Raw genomic sequence first — 26,824 nt, 5'->3', positions numbered from 1 at the left:
CTCCATTGCTTGCTCCTGCTTTGACTACGTGAAGTGCCCACGCCTGCTTTGCTTTCTGCCAGGAGAAAAAGCTCCCTGAGTCCTCCCCATAAGCTGATGCCAGCACTATGTTTCCTGTATAGCCTGCAGAACTGTGAGCCAATTAAACCTCTTTTCTTTGTAAATTATCCAGTCCCATGTATTTCTTTTTAGCAATGCAAGAGAATGGCCTAATATAGTCTAACATAACAAAATGCCCTAGACTATGTGGCTTACACAACAGAAATTTACTTTTTCACAGTTCTGGAGGTTGGAGGGGTGAGATCAAGTGCCAACATGGTCAGGTTCTGGTGAGGGCTATATTCCTGGCTTGTAGACAGCCACATTCTCACTATGTCCTCACATGGTGGAGAAAGAAACACATGAAGACGGGTGGGGAAATTTAGAGAACTCTCTTTTCCTCTTCTTATGAGGCCACCAACCCTACTGGATTAGGGCCCCACTCTGATGACTTTGTTTAACCTTAATTACCTGCTGCAAGCCCTATTTTTAAACAGTCACACTGGCACTTAGAACTTCAACATATGGATGGGGTGGGGCACAACTCAGTCCATAACAGTATTTACAGTTCATACAGAATTTAGGGATTAAAGCCAGGCATGGTGGCTCACACCTCTAATCCCAGCACTTTGGGAGACCAAGGCAGAAGACTGCTTGAGGCCAGGAGTTTGAAACCAGCTAAGCAACATAGAGAGACCGCTACAAAAACAATTTTTTTTGTTTTAATTAGCCAGGCATGGTAGTGCACACCTGTAGTCCTAGCTACTGGGGAGGCTGAAGCCAGAGGCATATGAGGTTACAGTGAGCTATGATTGCACCACTGAAATCCACCCTTGGCAACAGAGTCCCTGTCTCACACACACAAAAAAAGAATTTAAGGATTCATTGGCCAGGAAAGGCACAGGATGAAGAAAGGAGCCAAGAGAATTTTGAGAGTGTAAGAAAAACAGACTCCCAGGACATTCTTAGAAACAGGAAAGCCTGAAGGGAGATCAGGTTGCTGGGTAAAAGTAGAGGATAATGGGCTTTATTAGACACATTAAGTGTGAGTTTCTGGCAGGATAATAAAGGAAAGGTATTCATCAGGCAACTGATCTATTCATGGAGGGTATGATTTTATGTGATATGCAAAGGAATAAAAACTCCATATCTAAACAAAACAATAAAGGAGTTAAATTTGTGGTGATATAATTAGGCAAAATATATCAATACAGGGTTATAGGGTCAGAGGTACATGTTCCAAAACATAGAATTAAGTTGTCTAGACAGCTCATATTATTGTATATTTAATCACACTTTGCCTTGACAGGTAGATATAACATTAATAGAGTGCTGGCCACGTGTAAGCCCATATTGTTGTTAATGAATGCCATATCCTGCCTGCCCAGACTGTGGGCTGCTCTGGATCAATGACCCAGCAAATCTATGTTTGTATTCCAAGCACTTAGTGTGGTATATGGCAGAAAGTCAGGAATCTATAAATGTGGAATGACTCACTCCCCGGAAAAAGAGGCTGAGTCATGAGCACTCCAACTAATTTCACCTCTAGACATTGTATTATTCATATAAAACATCATAGGAAGCGAGGCACAAGGTAAGGCTCTTAATGGAATGTTCTGTATTCTGACATGTTTGCTGTAGCTGCCATAACAATGCTGGAAAAGAAAGTTAAGGCTAAAGAAGGCCAGTTACATGCTGGGAAATTGAAACTATTTCACCATTTGCTGTCACAACACTGAACATAAAATGACTAGGTGATGCAGTAACTAGAAATAAATGAGTGTCAGTTGAAAATGAAGAACTTTCAAATGTCTAAATCATGGAATTTGTTTTATGAAGGCTAGAGTACCATTCTAATACAAAACAACAATTATAGGAAATAAGTATTAAGTGTTTAATACAACTCAATCATTCTACAAAGTTTGTCAGATGCATTATTGATTTAATCCTCACAAAGACCAAACACAGCACATACCATTTTTATTCCCAGGAGAAAACTAAGCTTATAAAGATTGAATATCCAGTACCTTTCTGTTTGTTAGTTTTCCTTCTGACAGTCAGGTCCCTCTTCTGCAGGTCTGCTGGAGTTTGCTGGAGGTCCACTCCAGACCCACTTTGCCTGGGTATCACCAGCAGAGGCTGCAGGACAGTAAAGATTGCTGACTGCTCCTTTCTCTGGAAGCTTTGTCCCAGAGGGACACCCACCAGATGCCAGCAAGAACTCTCCTGTATGAGATGTCTGTCATCCCCTACTGGGAGGTATCTCCCCGTTAGGAGGCACGGGGGTCAGGGGCTCACTTGAGGAGGCAGTCTGTCCCTTAGCAGAGCTCGAGCACTGTGCTGGGAGATCTGCTGCTCTCTTCAGAGCTGGCAGGCAGGAAAGTTTAAGTTGGCTGAAGCTGTACCCACATCCCCCCCTTCCCCCAGGCGCTCTGTCGCAGGGAGATGGGAGTTTTATCCACAAGCCCCTGACTAGGGCTGCTGCCTTTCTTTCAGAGATGCCCTGTCCAGAGAGGAGGAATCTATAGAGGCAGTCTGGCTACAGCGGCTTTGCGGTGCTGTGCTGGGCTCCACCCAGTCCAAACTTCGGGCGGCTTTGTTTACCAATGTCTTTTATTAAGGCAAAGAAATAACAAAAATCACAGATAAGGTGGAATATATACATATATATGGCCAGCATATATTATTTTTTCATCTTTTGTTTTTAAGTTTAGAGCACTGATGGATTTTCCTACCTATATAATTCTCTAAGGAGTTCTGGCATATTCAAATTCAGGCAGAAACAATAGGGGAAAACATGCTTTGAAGAAACTTGAAAACCAATGATAAATTTTTGAAATGAAAATATCTCAATCTTTTAGTTCTTTCTGTGTTTTCAGTGGGACAAAAACTTTGGAAGATGGCAATATTTGTTTTTTAAAGTGGAAGCAAGTCTGTTAAGAAAGTAAAGGAATAAAGAATGGCTACTCCATAGGCACAGCAGCCCTAAGGACTGTTGGTTGTCCATTTTTATGGTTATTTCTCAATTATATCCTAACAAGGGGTAAATTATTCATGCCTCACCTTTTTAGACCATATAGGGTAACTTCATGACATTGCCATGGGATTTGTAAACTGTCATGGTGCTGGTAGGACTACAGCAGTGAGGATGACCAAAGGTCACTCTCATAACCATCTTGGTTTTGGTGGGATTTAGCTGGCTTTTTTTTTTTTTTAATTATACTTTAAGTTTTGGGATACCTGGGCAGAACATGCAAGTTTGTTACATAGGTATACACAGGCCACAGTGGTTTGCTGCACCCATCAGTCATCTACATTAGGTATTTCTCCTAATGGTATCCCTCTCCCTGGCCCCCACCTCCCTGACAGGCCCTGGTGTGTGATGTTCCCTGCCCTATGCCCATGTTCTCATTGTTCAACTCTCACTTATCAGTGAAAATGTGCAGTGTTTGGTTTTCTATTCCTGTGTTAGTTTGCTGAGAATGATGGTTTCCAGCTTTATCCATGACCCTGCAAAGGACATGAACTCATTCTTTTTTATGGCTGCATAATATTCCATGGTGTACGTATGCCAAATTTTCTTTATCCAGTCTAACATTGATGGGCATTTGGGTTGGTTCCAAGTCTTTGCTATTGCGAAGAGTACTGCAATAAACATACACATGCATGTGTCCTTATAGTAGAATGATTTATAATCCTTTGGGTATATACCCAGTAATGGGATTGCTGGGTCAAATGGTATTTCTGGTTCTAGATCATTGAGGAATCGCCATACTGTCTTTCACAATGGTTGAACTAATTTACACTCCCACCAACAGTGTAAAAGCATTTCTATTTCTCTATACCCTCTCCAGTATCTATTGTTTCCTGACTTTTTAATGATCACCATTCTAACTGGCATGAGATGGTATCTCATCGTGGTTTTGATTTGCTTTTCTCTAATGACCAGTGATGATGAGCTTTTCTCCATATGTTTGTTGGCCACATAAATGTCTTACTTTGAGAAGTGTCTGTTCATATCCTTTGCCCACTTTTTGGTGGGATTGTTTTTTTCTTGTGAATTTGTTTAAGTTCCTTGTAGATTCTGGATATTAGCCCTTTGTCAGATGGATAGATAGCAAAAATTTTCTCCCATTCCGTAGGTTGCCTGTTCACTCTGATGACAGTTTTTTTGCTGTGCAGAAGCTCTTTAGTTTCATTAGATCACATTTGTCATTTGTCAATTTTGGCTTTTGTTGCCATTGCTTTTGGTGTTTTAGTCATGAAGTCTTTGCCCATGCCTATGTCCTGAATGGTATTGCCTAGGTTTTCTTCTAGAGTTTTTATGGTTTTAGGTATTATGTTTAAATCTTTAATCCATCTTGCATTAATTTTTGTATACAGTGTAAGGAAGGGGTCCAGTTTCAGTTTTCTGCATATGGCTAGCGAGTTTTCCCAACACCATTTATTAAATAGGGAATCCTTTCCCCACTGCTTGTTTTTGTCAGGTTTGTCAAAGATCAGGTGGTTGTAGATGTGTAGCATTATTTCTGAGGCCTCTGTTCTGTTCCATTGGTCTATGTATCTGTTTTGGTACCAGTACCATAACATTTTGGTTAATGTAGCCTTGTAGTATAGTTTGAAATCAGGTAGCGTGATGCCTCCAGCTTTGCTCTTTTTGCTTAGGATTGTCTTGGCTATACAGGATCTTTTTCGGTTCCATATGAAATTTAAAGTAGCCTTTTCCTAATTCTGTGAAGCAAGTCAATGGTAGCTTGATGGGAATAGCATTGAATCTATAAATTACTCTGGGCACTATGGCCATTTTCACGATATTGTTTCTTCCTATCCATCAGCATGGAATGATTTTCCCATTTGTGTATGTCCTCTCCTATTTCCTTGAGCAGTGGTTTGTAGTTCTCCTTGAAGAGGTCCTTCACATCCTTGTAAACTTTATTCCTAGGTATTTTATTCTCTTTATAGCAATTGTGAATGGGAGTTTGCTCAAGATTTGGCTCTGTGTCTGTCTATTATTGGTGTATAGGAATGCTTGTGATTTTTCCACATTAATTTTGTATCCTGAGATTTTGCTGAAGTTGCTTATCAACTTAAGTAGATTTGGGGCCTGACGATGGTGTTTTCTAAATATAGAATTATGTCATCTGCAAACAGAGATAACTTGACTTCCTCTATTCTTATGTGAATACCCTTTATTTCTTTCTCTTGCCTGACTGCTCTGGACAGAACTTCTAATACTATGTTAAATAGGAGTAGTGAGAGAGAGCATCCTTTTCTTGTGCCAGTTTTCAAAAGGAATACTTCCAGCTTTTGCCCATTCAGTGTGATACTGGCTGTGGGTTTGCCATAAATAGCTCTTATTATTTTGAGATACGTTCCATCAATACCTAGTTTATTGAGTGCTTTCAGCATGAAGGGGTTTTTAATTTTATCAAAGGCCTTTTCTGCATCCATTGAGATAACATGTGTTTTTTGTCATTGGTTTTGTTTATGTGATGGATTACGTTTATTGATTTGCATATGTTGAACCAGCCTTGCATCTAAGGGATGAAGCCGACTTGATCATGGCTGATAAGTTTTTGACGTGCTGCTGGATTTGGTTTGCCAGTATTTATTGAGGATTTTCGCATCAATGTTCATCAGTGATATTGGGCTGAAATTTTCTTGTTTAGTTGTGTCTCTGCCAGGTTTTGGTATCAGGATGATGCTGGCCTCATAAAATGAGTTAGTGAGGAGTCCCTCTTTTTTTATTGTTTGGAATAGTTTCAGAAGGAATAGTACCAGCTCCTCTTTGTACCTCTGGTAGAAATAGGCTGTGAATCCATCTGATCCTGGGTTTTTTTTGGTTGGTAGGCTATTAATTACTGCCTCAATTTCAGAACTTGTTATTGGTCTATTCAGGGATTCGACTTCTTCCTGGTTTAGTCTTGGGAGGGTGTATGTTTCCAGAAATGTATCCATTTCTTCTAGATTGTCTAATTTATTTTTGTAGAGGTGTTTTATAGTGTTCTCTGATGGTAGTCTATATTTCTGTGGGATCAGTGGTGATCTCCCCTTTATCAATTTTTATTGTGTCTATTTGATTCTTCTCTCTTCTTTATTAGTCTGGCTAGTGGTCTATCTATTTTGTTAATCCTTTCAAAAAAACTAGCTCCTGGATTCATTGATTTTTTTGAACGGTGTTTCATGTCTCTCTCTCCTTCAGTTCTGCTCTGATCTTAGTTATTTCTTGTCTTCTGCTAGCTTTTGAATTTGTTTGCTCTTGCTTCTCTAGTTCTTTTAATTGTGATGTTAGGGTGTCAATTTTAGATCTTTCCCACTTTGTCCTGTGGGCATTTAGTACTATAAATTTCCCTCTAAACACTGCTTTAGCTGTGTCTCAGAGATTCTGGTACATTGTGTCTTTGTTATCATTAGTTTCGAAGAACTTATTGATTTCTGTCTTAATTTTGTTATTTATCCAGTAGTCATTTAGGAGCAGGTTGTTTGGTTTCCCTGTAGTTGTGCAGTTTTGAGTGAGTTTCTTAATCCTGAGTTCTAATCTGATTGCACTGTGGTCTGAGAGACTGTTATGATTTGTGTTCTTTGGCATTTGCTGAGGAGTGTTTTACTTCCAATCATGTGGTCGATTTTAGAATAAGTGCTATGTGGTGCCGAGAAGAATGTATATTTGGTTGATTTGGGGTGGAGAGTTCTATAGATGTCTATTGGGTCTGCTTGGTCCAGAGCTGAGTTCAAGTCCTGAATATCCTTGTTAATTTTCTGTCTCGTTGATCTGTCTTATTTGACAATGGGGTGGTAAAGTCTCCCACTATTATTGTGTGGGAGTCTAAGTCTCTTTGTAGGTCTCTAAGAACCTGCTTTATAAATCTGAGTGCTCCTGTATTGGGTGCATATATATTTAGGATAGTTAGCTCTTCTTTTTGCATTGATCTCTTTACCATTACGTAATGCCCTTCTTTGTCTTTTATGATCTTTGTTGGTTTAAAGCCTGTTTTATCAGAGACTAGGATTGCCACCCCTGCTTTTTTTTTTTTTTTTTCTTTCCATTTGCTTGGTAAATCTTCCTCCATCCCTTTATTTTGAGCCCATGTGTGTGTTTGCACATGAGATGGGTCTCCTGAATGCAGCACACCAGCGGGTCTTGACTCTTTTAACCAATTTGCCAGTCTGTGCCTTTTAATTGGGGCATTTAGCCCATTTACACTTAAGGTTCGTATTGTTATGTGTGAATTTGATTTCCATCATTATGATGCTACCTGGTTATTTTGGCCATTAGTTGATGCAGTTTCTTCATAGTGTCGATGGTCTTTACATTTGGCTTGTTTTTGCAGTGTCTGGTACCGGTTTTTCCTTGCCACATTTAGTGCTTCCATCAGGAGCGCTTTAAGGCAGGCCTGGTGATGACAAAATCCTTCAGCATTTGCTTGTCTGCAAAGGATTTTCTTTCTTCTTTGCTTATGAAGCTTAGTTTGGCTGGATATGAAATCCTGGGTTGAAAATTCTTTCCTTTAAGAATGTTGAATATTTTCCCCCACTCTCTTCTGGCTTGTAAGGTTTCTACAGAGAGATCTGCTGTGTCTGATGGGTTTCCCTTTGTGGGTAACCCAACCTTTATCTCTGGCTGCCCTTAACATTTTTTCCTTCATTTCAATCTTGGTGAATCTAACGATTATGTGTCTTGGGGTTGCTCTTCTTAAGAAGTATCTCTGCAGTGTTCTTTGTATTTCCTGAATTTGATGTTGGCCTGTCTTGCTAGGCTGGGGAAGTTCTCCTGGATAATATCCTGAAGTGTGTTTTCCATCTTGGTTCCATTCTCCCCATCACTTTCAGATACACCAATCAATTGTAGGTTTGGCATTTCCACATAGTCCCATATTTCTTGGAGGCTTTGTTCATTCCTTTTTATTATTTTTTTCTCTAATCTTGTCTTCACGCTTTATTTCATTAAATTGATCTTCAATCTCTGATATCCTTTCTTCCACTTGATCGATTTGGCTATTGATACTTGTGTATGCTTCATGAAGTTCTCATGCTGTGTTTTTCAGCTCCATCAGGTCATTTCTGTTCTTCTCTAAACTGGTTATTCTAGTTAGCAATTCCTCTAACCTTTTATCAAGGTTCTTAGCTTCCTTTCATTGGGTTAGAACATGCTCCTTTAGGTCGGAGGAGTTTGCTATTACCCACCTTCTGAAGCCTACTTCTGTCATTTCATCAAACTCATTCTCCGTCCAGTTTTGTTCCCTTGCTGGCGAGGAGTTATGATCCTTTGGTGGAGAAGAAGCGTTCTGGTATTTGGAATATTCAGCCTTTTTTCACTGTTGTTTTCCTCATCTTTGTGGATTATCTACCTTTGGTCTTTGCTGTTGGTGACCTTCAGATGGAGTTTTTGCTTAGTTGTCCTTTTTGTTGATGTTGAGGCTATTCCTTTCTGTTTGTTAGTTTTCCTTCTGACAGTCAGGTCCCTCTTCTGCAGGTCTGCTGGAGTTTGCTGGTGGTCTACTCCAGAACCTCTTTGCCTGGGTATCACCAGCAAAGGCTGCAGGATGGTAGAGATTGCTGACTGCTCCTTTCTCTGGAAGCTTTGTCCCAGATGGACACTCGCCAGATGCCAGCCAGAGCTCTCCTGTATGAGGTGTGTGTTGTCCCCTGCTGGGCAGTATCTCCCTGTTAGGAGGCATGGGGGTCAGGGACCCACTTGAGGAGGCAGTCTGTCCCTTAGCAGAGCTCGAGCACTGTGCTGGGAGATCTGCTGCTCTCTTCAGAGCTGGCAGGCAGGAACGTTTAAGTCGGCTGAAGCTGTACCCACATCCCCCACTTCCCCCAGGTGCTCTGTTGCAGGGAGATGGGAGTTTTATTTATAAGCCCCTGACTGGGGCTGCTGCCTTTCTTTCAGAGATGCCCTGGCTAGAGAGGAGGAATCTAGAGAGGCAGTCTGGCTACAGTGGCTTTTTGGCACTGTGGTGGGCTCTGCCCAGTCCAAACTGCCTGGTAGCTTTGTTTACACTGTGAGGGGAAAGCCACCTACCCAAACCTCAGTAATGGCAGACGCCCCTCTCCCCACCAAGCTTGAGTGTCCCAGGTTGATTTCAGACTGCTGTGCTGGCAGCAAGTATTTCAAGCCAGCAGATCTTAGCTTGCTGGATTCTGTGGGGGTGGGATCCACTGAGCTAGACCACTTGACTCCCTGGCTTCAGCCCCCTTTCCAGAGGAGTGAATGCTTCTGTCTCACTGGCCTTCCAGGTGCCACTGGGGTATGAAAAAAAAAACTCCTGCAGCTAGTTCAGTGTCTGCCCAAACGACCGGCCAGTTTTGTGCTTGAAACCCAGGACCTTTGTGGTGTAGGCACCCGAGGCAGCCTCCTGGTCTACAGGTTGCGATGACCATGGGAAAAGCGTAGTATGTGGGCCAGAGAGCTCCGTCTCTCACGGCACAGTCCCTCAGGGCTTCCCTTGGCTAGGGGAAGGAGTTCCTTGATCCCTTGTGCTTCCTGGGTGAGGCGACACCCCACCCTGCTTCTGCTCGCCCTCCATGGGCTGCGCCCACTGTCTAACCAGTCCCATTGAGATGAACCAAGTATCTCAGTTGGAAATGCAGAAATCACACACCTTCTGCGTTGGTCTCTCTGAGAGCTGCAGACTGGAGCTGTTCCTATTTGGCCATCTTGCCCAGGAATCCAACAATATTTATTTTTTAAAGAAACTTGTTGCCATTACCTCAAAGATGTATGGCAAAAAGTTCTTACATATTCCCAACCAAGTTCCTTTTGTTTTTCCTTCTTTTTAATTTTTATTTTATCAATGTTAGGTATATAAATAGTTTAAGAGGCTACCCTACTCAAGGTTTATGATAAAAACAGCAATAAGAAGTATGAGTTATTTGAAAGTTAAAATGCATCTGAATAATGCTGTATTTACGTGGATAATGAAGTGACAGAGTGATGAATCTGCAAAAGCCCCTAAGCTTATTTTTATCCATTTATTCAAATCATTTGTCTTCAAAGTCTGAGTTTTTCCTTGAAATGCTTTTATGGTTAACTGAATGCATTATTAATTATTTGTTGAAAATCTTTCATGGAACATCTTCTCATTAATACTCAGATTTACAACTGAGCTTTGTAAACATGTAGGATAAACCTGAGGCACATGTCAGGCAGGCAGCTGTGTCTAACATTGGGGTGCTTTTAAGATTAATACCACAACCTAGATTTTCTCCAATTTGGAAAGTACACATCCTCCTAGGCCTACCAAACCATCATTTTGTCATCTGAGTGAAACCTGAATTTCAAAGGAATGTACAGCTATAGGCAATCCTTGACAATAAAGTAAATCTGTTCCCCAAAGCTCTAATTTCCTGAAAACTTTGGCAATGCACTACTAATAAGCCAAAACGGAGCATTCCACAGATTTCTGGACCCAATTCTCTGAGTCAGAGGCTTTCTCTCGGGTGAGTCCAGGTGTACGTAACTCCTTCTGTTTTGCTGTTATAACTAAGGTTCTGCATAATTTAATAAATGAAATTGCAAATCCCCAAAAGAGGTATACGAGAATTGACTTCAGACCTATTTATTGTAAAGTATATTTTCATCCATTTTAATATTATTATTGCATTTCATGTCACATACAAGGGACCAAAAAACGTTCAGAATTCTAATGGAATCTATACACTACAAAAGGAAATCCCATGTCTGGAACAAATATAGCTGCAGCAAAAGTTAGGGTTTCCCATAAGTCTGAAAATATTAATCTATGACACAGATCTGCTGTTAATCCATGTTACATATTAAGTACTTCCTCAGATTCCATTATCTTTCAACTGTACTAATCAAGAGTTAATGCTTTAATTTTCCCCCGAAATAGCACTGGAGCAGAAAGTATTATATTGGAATGAAAATAGCTTAAATCAACTTACATTTTCCCCTATAATTCACATACAAACAATCTTATATTTGTAATTTTTCAATGACGTATTTAAAACCACAAGCAAAACATTATAAATGGTGGTTAAATTTCTAATCTGACCAATTTCATCTTTAGTATAATTGAAGTGGTGCTGAACACCTAAATAGAATGTTTACAGCCTGACTGTGAACCGAGACATATCTGCATCTTTATTCTACTGTAAGAAAGTTTTCCCTAGGCTGGGTGTGGTGGCTCATGCCCATAATCCCAGCACTTTGGGAGGCTGAGGCGGGCGGATCATGAGGTCAGGAGATCAAGACCATCCTGGCCAATAGGGAGAAACTCCATCTCTACTAAAATACAAAAGACTAGCTGGGCATGGTGGCGCAATCCTGTAGTCCCAGCTACTCAGGAGGCTGAGGTAGGGGAGTCGCTTGAACCTGGGAGGCAGAGGTTGCAGTGAGGTGAGATCACACCACTGCACTCCAGCCTGGTGACAGAGCAAGACTCCATTAAAAAAAAAAAAGATTTCCCAAGCAAATAGAATATACAAGGAAGTTAGTTATTCATTCTTTTAACTAATATTTTTTGAAGACGTACTTCAGGGCAAAGCAGACACTTTTCTAGAAACTGGGATATAATGGTGGTGAAGAAGTTGTCAACAAGGTTCCTGCACTTTTGAAGCTTACATTCCTATAGTGGAACATAAATACTTAAGAGAATGATGACTGCTATGAAGAAGATAAAGCAGGGTATGAGGTTAGACAATGAATGGTAGTTGGGAGCTTTCTCCATCCCCAATTTAAGCAACAAGAAAGAAGCAGAAGCTGAAAAGACATTTATCATAGCAAGAAAGCTAGGCCCTAACCTTCTGCCCTTTCAGAAGGGAACATTTCCAACTAACAGATCCCTGATCTACAACTGTCCAGCCACAGATTAACCACAGGACTGTTAAGTTAGAAAGTGCAAATGACAAATTCATGTGAATTTTGAATGTGCACAAAAATATTTGGAGACTAGTGTGGGGTTATAGTAGCAGTGTTGGTGCCAACACTAAAATTAACAGCTTATATCTGTTGGTCTTCTAGTTCTTCCACATAGAAAGTCTTGCTTAGTTCTATAAGCAGACATACCTCTGTTGGCCTAGATTTATCTGGCTCTGATTCATCAGCGTGACACCTGCTTCCCAACGACAGGTAATCTTTGGTAATGGGCTATCCTCAATTGTTTGCTTGACAAATTGTCAAATGTCATGCAGGAGAAAACAATCCAGAAATAAAGGAAAAGAAATGACCTAATTTTTGAAATCCTCATTCAATAAAATGTTTTCAATAATAACATGTGTTTTATTTCCAAACTTCTGACACAATAAAAATAAAAAGTTATAGGAGGTGGGGCTTATAATCCACCCCTAATGAATTGATTAACTCTTCTTGTTTGAGCCAAGCACAAAATTATTTAAAGTACAGCACTGATTAAATTCCTGTTGGTACATAAATCTTCAAACAGTTAACAGAGAGGGAAATAAGCTTTGACAGCAGTCTGGTACCACCAAAACGCTGCCCAATGTGACTCACATGAAGACAGTCAGAATCAGTCCGTACAGCAGGTCAGCCCATCACTTCTAGGAGGACTCAGCACTTGATGAATCTAGTGCCACAGCAAAGAAACTATAGACACGCTCCAGCAGTTACAGAAAGTTAACAGACCTCTCCCTGTCTGTAATGAGCAGCCCAATTACTAACTTCTGTTGTGTGTCTGCCACAGTTGCAAACATGGTGCACAACTGCTATCGCGTTTCCATCGGCCCGATTTCAGTGTGCCTTTGGGATCAGAGATAGCACATTTAAGTTCTTTAAGAAGATTTCTTTTTTCACTATTGCTAATAGTTGACAATAGACATTTAAATAATTGAGGAGGCCTTATTTTCTAGCCAATCTCAAATCAAGAAGGCCAGGTTATTTAAAAGGCAGAATAAAAGCACAAAATAAGTATTCGCTGATTTGCAGTAATTTGCCCCCAAGCAAATTCATTGAGAAAGATAAGTTTTTTGTTTGTTTGTTTGTTTGTGATGGAATCTTGCTCTGTTGCCCAGGCTTGAGTGCAATAGTGCAATCTCGGCTCACTGCAACCTCCACCTCCCGGGTTCAAGCGATTCTCCTGCCTCAGCCTCCCGAGTAGCTGGGAATACAGGTGCCTGCATCCATGCCGGTTAATGTTTGTATTTTTAGTAGAGACAGGGTTTCATCATCTTGGTTAGGCTGGTCTCGAACTGCTGACCTGGTGATTGACCCGCCTCGGCCTCCCAAAGTGCTGGGATTACAGGCATGAGCCACTGCGCCTGGCCATTTTCTTTGACTTCTTGGTAATGAAATATAAATCACCGACCACCTACCACTAAACGTTCAGTGCTGTAAAAAGTCAGTCTGTGCCTTTCTGCTGCACTCAGGGGGAAGTCAATTTACTAAGTCAACACAAATGGCCCTCACAAGTTAAAAATCATTTTTTTCAAATGCAAATGCATTTTCTTTATATTGTTCTTAGAAGAAATAGAGGAGGTAAAGATTTTTACCTCTATTTTTTTAAAAAAGGAATCAAGCTTAAGGAAATTTAGGAATGCTCTAGGGTTGTCTAACATATCAGAAGTTCAATGAGATACAGCTCCCAGCTCCCTGCAGGGATGATAACCTGGGTAAAGCTAAAGGAACTGGCAGAAAATGGATTCAAATCAATCCTCTGGAAGTGCTCTGAGGCCTCTAAGAAAATTTCTCCCAGCTGTCACCCACCTTTCCTGGCTCCATGTGTTCCATTTAATCTTCCCCATGATGAAAGGATGGATAAAAGTAAATGGTGTGTGCTCTTTAAGGCAAAAGATGCTCATGTGACTTGAAAATTTTTCCAAAAACTAACACAAACTCTGGCATTGTCACAAGCAAAACTGAACAGTAAATTATTACACTTTTGCCTCCAATTTCAAAAATCATTTTTCTTGTAGATAAACAAGACTCATAATAGGTAGACTGTACCAACAAAATACAATAAGGAATTTTAAAAACATCTTTTACAAAAATTAAATTAAAAAATTTTTAAGAGAGGGAGTCTCGCTCCATCAGCCAGGCTGGAGTGTGGTGGCACAATCATAGCTTAGTGCAGCCTCAAACTCGCAGGCTCAAGGGATCCTCCAGCCTCAGCTTCTTGACTAGCTGGGTCTACAGGCACAGGCCACCATCACTGGCTAATTTGTTTTATTTTTCTAGAGACAAGGTCTTACTGTGTTGCCCAGGCTAAATACCTTTTTTTAAACAAAGGGTAATTGTACCATTGAATCCAGGTATCACGACCAGTAATAAAATAAACATTAAAACAAGGTACACTTTATAACACTCACATTCTTCTCTTCTTTCAGACATTTCATTTTTCTGTATTCACAAATTGTCTTTGATCGACATGTATTACAGCCAATAATAAAAGTATAAGCAAACACAATTTGTTTCTCTGTGGTGGCTGCACAAAATTCACATTAAGAAAATATTTCTAAAAGCAGAATTTCAGATCATGTTTACAGTCATTAGTGTTGTATGAATAATCTAGACTTAGCAAAGCCCTGAGGACAATTTCAGGACTTTAGTTCTAAACTCAGCGCTTTGTTAACATAAAATGTCATGTTCTAAAAAAGATACTAAAATCTACTTTGCCCTAATCAACAGGACAGCTGTAAGAATGACAAGATAAAATGCAGTATGTTTAAGGCAGTAATATTTCACAAAAACAGGCAATGATTCTGTAAAATGCAGAGAGTTCATTTAAACAGACCACTATCATGTAGTATATTAGTATTCAGATTTATTTACTACAAATATTGTTTAATCTTACAGAAACAGGCAAAAATTCCAGATAGCTGGTAGAATGGAAAGAGCCCAGGCCACGTGTTTGAATCCTAAGACTTTTTTCTATCAGTTAGTGTTTAAATATGTCTGAGTCTCAGTTTTTTCATCATTAGAATGGGGGTAATAATTTCCCAGAGTTCTTTGAGATAATGAGATAATGTGTGTTAAGAGCCTATCAGAAAGTTTGGTATAAAATGGGGGCTTAATTCTTCATTCAATAATATGTTTGCAAAAATCTGCTCACTTCCTATGACCAATATATCAACCTGAACACATATTGCTACATGTGTCAAAGGGGAAAGGACTGACATAGTTTTTAGAGAGGCTGACTCTCACAGGTTAAAATGTATTAACACTGAAGTCAATGCTGCTGACATTGGATTTCTGATGGTGACATTATTTCACTGAATTTTAACCTTAATTCTCACAACGACTATGAATTTTTTTAAAATCAGCACAGTTAACTTACTGACAGTCACTTATGCAAACATTTTTTCATGTCTATATTGTGTAATGTTGGATATCTATACTGTATGAGATAGAAAGCAAGCATAGCACTCTGCCCTCAGAGAGTTACCATTTAGTAAGAGAGCTAAGACACATGATCAGTCTCTACAACAGAACTACAAATATTACTTTTTAAGTATGAATAGTGAAGTGTCAACACTGATTCTACTGCTGTCTTTGAGATTTTGGTCTAATCACCCCAGCTTTTCCTAGTGTGCATTCTCTTCTAAGATGTTCTACTTAAAAAAAAAAGAAGTTTCACAGTAAAATAAATGTATACATACACATAGGAATACATTATTCTGAAATAAATGAAGAGAATTCTCATGTATTTTAACTCACAAATAACTGTAACATCATCAACTCTATATGAACAGAAGTTCGTGGAAGCTGGCTGTCCTTTTATGCATGCTATATGGTGAGCTAATACATGCTCAATAACACAGAAGAAGAGGGGTTTAGGGATAAAACATATCCAAATTCTATGTTCTGAATAAAAATGTATTCTACTATCATAATTCCCTTTATTTAGAAACCTAAAGACAAGCTGGCTTCATAGTTAAGTGACCTAAGGCAGAGGTTGTCATGTATATCTCAGTTCAGCATTTCCCTTCCTTCATCTGGAGTCAAATTCATCTTTTTTGTGGGGAGCCAATTTCATGTGGTTTAGATGTGGTTGACCACACACAGTCCAATCCTACCCCAGCCTCAGCCATAGGATAGTATAGGTCAATCCATGGACTCCATTTCTTGGGGACACTGATTGGTTGAGAGCTGGGAATTCAAGCCATATTAGGCTGGAGTGGCACTTTGGTGTACCGCCCACTCCCCCATCAATGAAACAATGTCCTAGCCACAGGAAGTTACTGTCAGTAGAGAAAGCTCAGTAGTTGGGCCCCTTCAGAGATTGCCTCCCTTTCCCTGGGTAGCCCACATCCAGTGATGGATCAATGCAGGAGTATGAAGGCTGAACCATCTTCTCCTAATAGGAGGCAAGCTGAAAAGCATTCTTCTGTTGGGAGATGTTGTCACTGGGTTGCAAGGCAGCTCAAGTTCTCCCTCTGCCCGTTCCTGTTTCCTTCTCCTTCCCTTCCATGGGCATTTATCCCAAGAAACATTCAGTAAGCTACACTCTGTGTCAGAGTCAGTCTCACCGAAATTCAATTTGTAACACAGGCCAAAAAGAGTCTTCCCTGATACGTGAAGGCTGTACAGGAGATGGTCTCTTTTCATCTCAGTTAACTACATGTAACAATCTTGTAAGCTTGAAGGTACTGGTATCTCTTTTCACCACGGAGTAAGAGCCTTATGATGAACCCAACATTTCCAGATGAAGCAGAGCAGGGAAATGGAGAGAAAATGAGACGAAGAGTGGGAGGGAGGGAAACAGTGGGATGGAGAGTGAGAAAAAGAAAGAGAAAGAAAGAAGAACAAGACTAAGCTAATGATTACAACGGTAAACCTGGTTCCTGCCATCCCTATACCAACAGGACTTCTGGACTTTTTATATTGTATATGCATTAATATTTTCGTCTAAACTCTTTTAAATTTTTTCTATTTACAGGTGAAAGAGCCTGATTATTATAGATAAATACTGATATCAAATCTTATTATTAACTTTAAACAACACAAAATGGCTGATACATAAAGCAGCATCATGTCTGGCAAATCCTACTCATGGACTAGAACATACAGTATGTAGTAAAGAAAACAAACAAACAACCAACCAACTTTAGATCATCTTAATTGCAAGGTACTAAGGAAAATAATGTGATTCCAACAACAAAAAGCAACGCTAGCTTGTAAGCATCTTTAAATATTTTTTCCAGGTATCCATAGACTCAGCCAGCAATTCAACACTATTCAAAATTAAATGTGTAAGAACAAAAAGTATACAATGGCCTTATTGTTCCTTGCATAAGCTAGAACCTAATAGTTTCCCTCCAAATGGAATAAAAAGTCCCAGTTAATAAAGCTAAAGGGTATAGTACTAAGTGGAGTCTACTAGTCTAGTAGACTACATTATTATATTCTAAAGTTCTATTTGTCACTCTCCTAAGGAAGACCCTCATCCTTGGCAGAACATTATCAAGCTCTCCCTCTTTGACACAGTGACCATCTACTGATTTCATATTAACTACTCTTAGTCAATGTACATATTTAGCTAGAAGCCTATCAGCTATTTGAGTATGTACATTATTAGGTAAGGAATGATGAGGAAAATTGTGAAAAATGTCGAATGCAGCCCAAACTGTCACATTTTAATTAAACAAATTTATGTGACTTATTTAAGTAAAACATGGGAAACAGCAGCAATAAAACACATTTATAGGCTCAGTTGTGCAAAACCATTTGAGCTTTCTACTAGCAACTCAATTTTATTTTGATGCATAATTTTAAAACAGTTGAAATGTTCGGCTATTATATCTGCTAAGGCTGAAGAAAGTTATAATTTACCAAGTCTTTTAAAATGTAATTTAAAAACTTTAAATTTTTATTTGACACTTTTATTTTTGGTAATAAACACAGGACTAAAAATATTGTTTTATGTAGTTCAAAATTGTGTTATTTTCTATCTCAAGTCAGGGGTCAGGTATACTACATTTAATTACAGAATCTCTGAATTTTTCTATAATTTGTTGGCTTATTTATATATCCTGCCTTTGGTTCTGAGAATGCTGAAATCAACATTGTTACTTTAAGATTTAGAAATTAATGAAGCAAATCTAACTACCATGTTATTTTGAATTTCTGATTTCCAGCTCATTCTTTACTTACTGCCTAGCCCTAGACAATTGATCAAAAAATTACCTTTATTATCATAGTTCCTATCTATTAAGCAAATAGTAATATGACAAAATATAATTGCATTAATAGAGTAATGTAAATGTCATTGAAGTTCTGGTAATGAAATTTTATATAAGTGATGCAGAGTATTAATATTTCAGCAGGTTCCTATGCCAATTTCGACAAAACCCCACAAAATCCCTTCTTTTGTTAATTTTAATTAAATAAAGAACCTTATGAAAAGGAGAGATACATGTTTTTTTGCACAACCATATAAGGAAAAAATTGATCAGTCTTAAAAGAGAAACCAATGTATTTTCCATGGTAGAAAATACTCCATGTTTATTGAAGTCCAACTCTGGAAGAAAAAAAATCACTTGCTTTTGTAATTTGAAAATGAATACACATATGCTAACACATTAGAAATGAATATTTACTTTATTCATTGTTTAAAACAGTTTCTTAATTGATTCTCAACAAATAAAACTACTTAAATGAAGGCAGGCCAATAAAACTGTGTGACTGGGTAAATGTTAGACACCTTTTAAAAAAGTTGTTTCAAACCCTGGAAGAATCTATACAGCCTATTTAATTCCATCCTATTTCATTAGAGGGAGAATGTCTGATGAAAATATGGGCAATTTCCTTCAAATTTAAAACAAATATCACAGGACATCAATTAAAACATTTCTATTTAGATAATTAAATCTAGAGTGGAAATGGGAGACATATCAACAAAATAAAAATGTGGAACCTTATAGTGAGTTGAAGCAGTCACTAGAAGTTGGTATTTTAATAATGTATGATAAACATCAAAAACCTAAATTATTTATGTATGCCCGCCCTACATATATTTAGAAAGTGGACTCTGCAACAGGAGAGTCGCAGCAGCTGTGATGTGCTGGGTGTCCATGACACAACTATGTTATCTCTTACTGCTCCTGTTTCACGTTCTTCTATAGTGAGGTTTTGTAAATTGTATTTCAAATATCCAGATACATTTTAAACTTGGCAGTAGTAAACATTTGTCTTCAATTAGATAATTAAGCTAATAATCACTGAGTGCTGCTCTATGCTGGGAATTCTTTGGATGCGTTAACTCACATAGTTTTTAAAATAAATGTATGAGGTAGATAATATTATGGTCATTTCCATTTTAAAGATAAGGACATCAGGCACAGAGAGTCACTTGCTAAGAGTGACAGGAGAGAGCATGATAGGGATTTTAAGCATGATTTCAGAGGCTGGGTTCCTAACCACTAAAATTGATGTCATTCTCTTACAGGTAATTAGCAATAATGATGTGTTTACCAGAATTTTTTGTTTGTTTGTTTTTCATTTTATTTTCCCCACACCTAACTGATCCTAATCAGGTGCTACAAAACTTTAGCCCAAGTAGCACTTTCTTAATACAATAGAATAAGGGTAATCTACCAGTATTTTTAGTATTTTTATTTTATTTTTTGAGACAGAGTCTCACTCTGTCCCCCAGGCTGGAGTGCAGTAGCCCTATCACAGCTCACTGTACTCTCAACCTCCCAGGCTCAAGCCATCCTCACACCTCAGCCTCCTCAGTAGCTGGGACTACAGGCATGCACCAGCACACCTGGCTTTTTTTTTTTTTTTTAAATGTTTTGTATGGAGGAGGCCTCACTTTTGTTGCCCAGGCTGGTCTTGAACTTCTGGGCTCAAGTGATCCTCCCACTTTAACCTCCAGAGTAACCAGGATTATAGGTGTGAGCCACCACATCCAACCTTTAGTATTTTCAACACCAGAACTGTCAGAGTGGAGAGACAAAGAAGGAAAAATGTTAGAAGGGATGCAGAGAAGGGGAGAGAGAGGTGGGGGAAGAGAAGAAAGCATAGGTAGAGATTAAGACAGACTTAAATATCCATTTAAAATTATTTCCCTTTGGTTAAAAAATAGCCTAATGTTCTTTATTGTGCCCTCCACTAAAGACAATTGTAAAGGGTTTTAGGAATAGCATGAGCCTTTTACACATGTGGCTAAAGCAATGGAAAGAAAAAAAATCATGATGTATTCTTTATTCTGTCATTATTTTTTATTTTTTTAATAGAGCCATATTTATGTACTACAGTTTGGCTTCTTCATATTTCATTTTTGTGGCTTTTTTTTTTCAATATAACATTTTCTTTTGAAATAGTTTAAGATTCACAAGAAGTTACAAAAGTGACCCAGGTTATGGTATACCCTTCACTCAGCTTCCCCAATTCCATCGTTAATTTTTTGTATATGAAAAAGTGAATGGATCACTTTCATTGTTTCCAAATCTTCTGAAAAGCACAGAAACTAACACTTGTGCAGTACCCACACCAATGGCCTGCAAGGTGGCTCTGTTGAAAGACTCTTGATGAAGCTTGGGGAAGACATCATCAAACTCTGGACTTGAATGTTAAACCTGCTGGCAGCCTGCCCTCTCACAGTATGGTCTTCGTCATGGGTGCCAACAAGACTTGGCCTTCTTTAAAAAGAAAAATAGCTCAGCCAATCTTTGTGATGAAGGTTTTGAGTGTTTAACTGAATTCAATTAAGACAGGAAAAAGGAATTGCCTTTACATGTGCAGAATAAAAAAATCTTTGTTTTTATTTTTTTTCCAAAGAGCTCACTTTTCTCAAATGAGAAAATGAAGTTTAATTTAGTATAAGAAAGATAAATTGTAATAAAGAAAACTTAAAAGGCTTTGTGTCAAGACAGATTATATTCAAAAGCAATATTTAGGTGATGGGTTAAGAGAACAGCTGGCACAATTAAGGCCTGAATGTGCACCCTGTGGTTGAGAAGAAAATGAAGAGCACTTAATCATATGGACGTTGTATATTTTTCAAGACATAAAATCTCTAATGTTGCTTTTCCCAGACCAAGGTTGGTGAAAAAGCTTGGAGACTGTTTTATTACATTGGGCTTTCTGCCCAGTTTTAATCACCATTAGGGAAATAGGGCTCTGACCAGGATACTATATTTCACTTTCAGGATGGCTAGTGGCAAGTAGCATTGTATTTCCTAAATTACAGCCTGAATTATACGTATAGTAGAATGATGAAAAAAAAAAAAACTAAGAAAAACAAATTGTGGGGAGGACTACTACAGGTTTGACTAATTTAGCACTTTCTGTAAATGGATCTCTTTCTTCAGCATCGGTTTACTGAGATGTTTAATTCCAAAGTAAAGGAAACAATCTTATGTCAGAGGTCAATAGATCTTCTTTCTAAGTGACTGCTATCACTTTGAGATGGACAGAACTCTCATTTCCAAAACTAGGATCCACAATCATGTTCTCGAGAAGGCTTTGGCTTAAAATTAATACCAATTTTTAAAGTATTTTCTAAGTGTTTATTCTAGATGCACCTTCCTCTATTCTGGATGATAAGAAACTTTTTTTTCTTTTTTTTTTTTTAGATAAGAAGTTCCCAGTATAGTAAAATACATTCAATCTAAAATAAAAAAAAGCATTTTGAGTTATATTAAAATTGTCTTCTCTGAAAGAGAGAAATGGAAATCTTTGTCTAATAAACATTCAGCATGTACTAACTGACCTCTCATCAGTTTTTCCTAGAGAAAAGAAATTTACAGTTTTTCTAGAGACTCTTCATAGAAGGTTCTGGAATACTGCTAAACTGTGATCCACCATGTTCATATTTCTTGTACTTAAGTACTATAAATATATTCCATACAAGTTGACATAATTACATAGTGTTAAAGTCAAATATGCATTAAAAACTAGAATACATAGATACAAAGATTGATGCTTATTTAGAATTGATACATTAATAGAACAGAACAGTCATTCAAATAGGCTGAATTTTTTTATTGCCTGCTCTTCAAACAAAAAATGGTTGTTTCCTACTTGAACATAACAATATTGATTTGACCCCTAAGCTGTACTTCACTATTTTATATAATTTCTGATTTTACATTTTATGAAGCTTTTCCTCTCATATGTACCGTTAGATGAAATAGTAATATCCCTGCTAAACATTTATTTCTAAATGTTTTTATTTTTTCAAATACTGTGTTTTTCCCTAATATTATAAAGTAATGCAGTTTCAGGACAATTGCATTGAGCAGAGATGAAAGGGAGTATTTGGCCTTTCAGTTCAGAGTTGTATACTGTGGCTTAAATAAATAAAAACAAGAGGAGAATTCTATACACAGTTTATATATTTTTACCATGAATAAAGACAAAATCTTACAAATATGCATTTTTAAGAACTGATTAGAAGACGGTTTCACTTTCACTGACTTGTGATTTGTGTACATGTATAAACACACAGTAGGATGTTACCATTTTTATGTAAACTTCATGACGGGAGAAAATTACTTTATTGTAACAGATTGTGTTTAAAGATATCTAACTATAAATCAATTTTCCAGACTGCAGGATTAAGACAAGAAATGGAGCTAAAACTCATTCCTCTTCATACACATAGAAAATTATTAGGTAGGAAAATAATGCTTTCACCCAATCAAGAATAATACTAGAGTGAAAACCCATTACTTGCAAAAAGTGAAAAAGATATTTGAAATTATCTCTGGCAGGAGGGAGAAGATAAATCCTGGCCAAATTGGATTCAGAAATAATATTGTTCAATTGAGAAAAATATATATGCTTTCCTCATGCCTATTTATAGATTTAAATTGTTTGTATATATGTATGCACATAGTAACAATCTCCATGTATTTTACTCACTGTGTAGTAAAATATGGTTTTATTTTATTTGCCTGAAAATCACCCACTTCGAGCTTTAAGTAGCACCCGTTTGTCCTAGTATTTGTGGTGTAATAAAGTTATACTTTGTTATTTATACGAACAGTTAATTTTTGTAATACATACACATACACACTCATATATAATATACTTCTCCCCTCTCTTTCTTTCTTATAACAATACTGATCTTCAAAGCAGGAGATTATGGAATATAATGGTCCATACTATTATATTAGAATGTAATGGAATACTATTTGTCAGAAACCAGCATTGAGAATCTGTTTTTATAGACTGTGCATTGTTCCTGGGCTGATGGAATAAGCAATAAATAATTATTTTAACAGCGATATAATTACCTTCCTATCATGCTGTAACATAAATTATACAAATGACTCATAACTTTCACTATCTAAGAAAAAAAAATCCAGCTGACAAAACATATGCAGTAAAGTCATTGTCTTTAGGCACTTACCACATTTGGCTCCACTGAATTGCAGTGACTTCCTAAAACTTAGACCAAAGTTAAGTACATTTACAAAGATCAAACCACAAATCAGTTGTAGCCAAAATTGCTTTAGTTCAACACCTGACAGTATGCCCATATCTCAAGCTCCCCTTGGGTAAACCACTATAGAAAGCATCTAAGGTAATGAGTACTATTTCTAAAGTTTGCCTCCTCAGATCGGTTCAATGTTAGAAAACAACATGAATCAGGTTTGTGGAATGTGAGTAGAGCACTGTGGGGTAGATCCTTAAGTGGTGAAACCACACAGAAATAGACAAAGATTGCATAAGGCAAATAAATACAGTAAGCTAGAAATAATCACGTTTTCTCCTAGTGAAACCTTAAGAAGTAATATGTGATAATTTTTAAAAATATATGCTGTAAAATACAAGGATACAAATATGTATTTAGTCATTGTTTAATAAGGTGCTATTAAGACAGTGATAAATAATTTTAGTTCTATTTCCTATGTTCTAATTTTTCATTAGTTACTTCATATCTAAGATAGTTATTAAATACATCACAAACTAGTCTCATAAACACTTCAGAGAGCTCTATTAATAATTCCTGTAACTTTTTGCCTGGCAGGCCAAAACTGTAAGAGTAGATAACTATACATCTCTGTTTTATCTTTATCTGTTTCTATATCCCTAAGTATAAAATTTTAAATTAAAATTTAGACACTTGGGGGTGGTAAATCATAATATAAAATTGTACAGGTCTCTTAATGAAAACATATGTGATAAAAGCAAACTTTTAAATATATATGGTACTATACCTCCTTCTACCTCCTAGGTCCTGCTGTAGACTCTTCACCCTCAAGACCTTAACTCTTTAACAAATGGATTTTCATTATTTAATTAATCTATATTAAAATACTAAGAAGAATGAAGGAAAGCAACATTTCTACTCATAAGTAAAATCCTCTAAAAGTCACTGAGTAGAAAGGCACAGACCAATTTTTACCACTTATTTTCTCACCAAAGTATAATTATTTGCCACCAATAACCTGACAATCACTGTAAAATGTGGGATTTATGGATGAACAAACTTGGTTCCAGGAATGCTAGTAAGTACTTGAGACAGACCAGACCAAAATACAGCACAACACTAAGCAGGAAGTGCAATAATAGTTGATGTGGGGAGAACAATTTGTGACATACTTTAAGAAGGGTATGAAGTCACCAAGGAGTAGCATCCTGCTCCTGGAGCTCAGACTGCAATCCTAGCCATCAAAGATGTTGGTCTGATGTTGAAAGAATCAGAAGACTGTAAAAACAATAAATATATACATAATAGTAATCAGAAATCCCTGTACATTGTTTGAAAATTGCTAATCCACTTACGTTCTTTCCTATAAAACAGACTTGACTAGAAGATCTCTAAACTTCCTTCTAATTCATTGCTAGCATTATATTAAATATGATAATGCTTTTGTACCAACTCACAGTTGACTGTTCTTGGATATAAAACAATGACTAAGCAATTTCAGTGACGGCAATAATTTTTTTTTGAGTAGTTCTAACCACTCATCTCTGTGTTACACAATCCTGTTTTTTTTCCTCCTCCTCAAGGTTTAAGGGGGCAAATGGTCTTTGGTAATTAGTGCTTAACTTCTCTTTCTTTCATTCACAAAGAGGTATTTCAACACTCAAGCCTTTGTCAGTACTTTGATGAATTGTGCTCTTCAATTTTCTGGAAACAAAAAGCAGGCTGCAAGCTCTCACTTTTCCTGAGATTCACCTGGCCATGAGCTTTTAAGTGTCACTTTACAACTCCAACATAACCCAGGGCTGGCTATACCCTTCAGAACTCTGGAGGAAATGAAGCAACAGGCCAAGTACCTTGGCCTTCAACAGCTTCCTGACTAGTTTTCAGCTTGGTGTTTATATACCTTCAACAATCCTAAGGGACCCATTTTCTCCTTAATAAACCTAGTCACCAATCCTTGGCTAACAGCCCAGACACACACTTGCTCTGAAGGCCATCAGTAATAACGTCCCAGAGGGGCTCCAAATGAAAATTAAAAATCTATAGCTTCTATGTGAGATGACAGATATGTTAATCTGTTTCACTATTGTAACCATCTTTTATTTTTATGTATCCGATAGCATCACGTTGTAAACCTCATATATACAAAATAAAATTTACTTTTAAAAAAATCAATAGTTACATGATATGTAATTGTCAGCTGTTCATAACATATCTAGCATATTAACCCTTAAGGAAAATCATTGGGATGAAGTGGTGGTGGGGAGAATAGCAAAATTGGCTGTGAAACTCCTTTTAACCATAAAATTTGATTTATTTATCTTTTCAACACAGCAGCAAAAATACAATATCTCATTTTCATGTCCTTATGTTAGGACTTACTAAAGTTAGAAATTCTTACTAATAGAGACCAGGTTTACATATATTTAACTTTATCATTAAAATTTCTCCTTATTTGGCATTTTAAAACCTAATTTAACCCTTGATTCTCAAGGAAATATATTTTTAAGGTAATAACATATATCAAATAAAAGAAAATTAATATAAATAAAGTATTTGTAGAACACGTTCCCTCCTCTTTATTCTTTTATTAAGTGCTGGGGGTGGGGGGTTGGAAACATGAGAAAAATCATTTAAGTACTAGGTTAAAAAGCTCCCACTGTTCTTAAAAACTTTTAGTAAATTAATTTTGAAATAATAGCTTTCTTTACCAAATGTACCTACAATTTTAGAACAGTCAATGGTCAAAACCCATTTAATATTCCTCCTTTACCCTAGCAGCACCTACTTTTATTTAACAATTCAATAGCTAAGGACATGTAAGGCACCATGCTAGGTACTGGGGATATCATGGTGACCAAAACCAGACCCAGTTCCCATTCTCAAAAGGCTTACAATCTAGTAGAGAAGACAGGTATTAATAGGTTTAACATAATTAAAACCTGAAGTGAGTTTTCTGAGGCAAAAGAACCTGAAGGAGTTTGAGTAAGGATTCCCTTCCTGTGTAGGATGAGTCAGAATTAACCAGAAAGAGGGAGAGTGGGTAAGAATGTGAACTAGAAGAAAATGCATGTTGCCTTAGAAAAGAGAAACATGGTGTATTTGAGGTAAAATGTGGCAATGTGGAGAATGGTAGAAGTGAGACTAGGAAAACAGGCAAGAGTCAGACCATGCAGAACCTTGTCAGTCATAGAAAGATTTGTCTTTGTACCAGAAGACAAACGGGAAGCTACTAAAGACCTTTAAACAGGGACATGAATACTGATAAGTTTGTATTTTTCCAAAATTAGTCTACTCCAATATGGAGGACTAGTTGAAGGGCATGTTCAGGAGATATGGGAAAATCAGTAAGTCACTGTCAAAAGCAAGACCGCGTTTGTGTTCATTAGAGAAGATGAATGGGGAAAGGTAATGTGCAAGTGGTTTTTGCCCTCAAAAAGGCGTTCCCTTTCAGCATTTACTTTTGGAATCCAGGTATATTA

At 37.5% G+C, this 26,824-nt stretch overlaps 1 protein-coding gene across 15 annotated transcripts in view; it reads right to left on the bottom strand.

Moving 5' to 3' along the window:
- The window catches only part of MAP2 (microtubule associated protein 2), a 308,386-nt gene that overhangs the window by 235,397 nt on the left and 46,165 nt on the right, over positions 1–26,824 (bottom strand). For 4 of the 15 annotated variants that reach the window (XM_024243393.3, XM_063713024.1, XM_054549727.2 and 1 more), the window contains exon 2: positions 24,515–24,620. The exons of the other annotated variants lie outside the window; for them this stretch is intronic. The gene's annotated coding sequence lies outside the window, so the exon portion shown is untranslated. The remainder of the gene's footprint in view (positions 1–24,514; positions 24,621–26,824) is intronic. 15 annotated transcript variants of the gene reach the window in all.

The sequence above is a fragment of the Pongo abelii genome, chromosome 11 (assembly GCF_028885655.2).
Source record: "Pongo abelii isolate AG06213 chromosome 11, NHGRI_mPonAbe1-v2.0_pri, whole genome shotgun sequence".
Taxonomy (NCBI): Eukaryota; Metazoa; Chordata; class Mammalia; order Primates; family Hominidae; genus Pongo; species Pongo abelii.
Note: the sequence above shows the minus strand (reverse complement) of the source record. Positions and strands in the feature narration are given on the sequence as shown.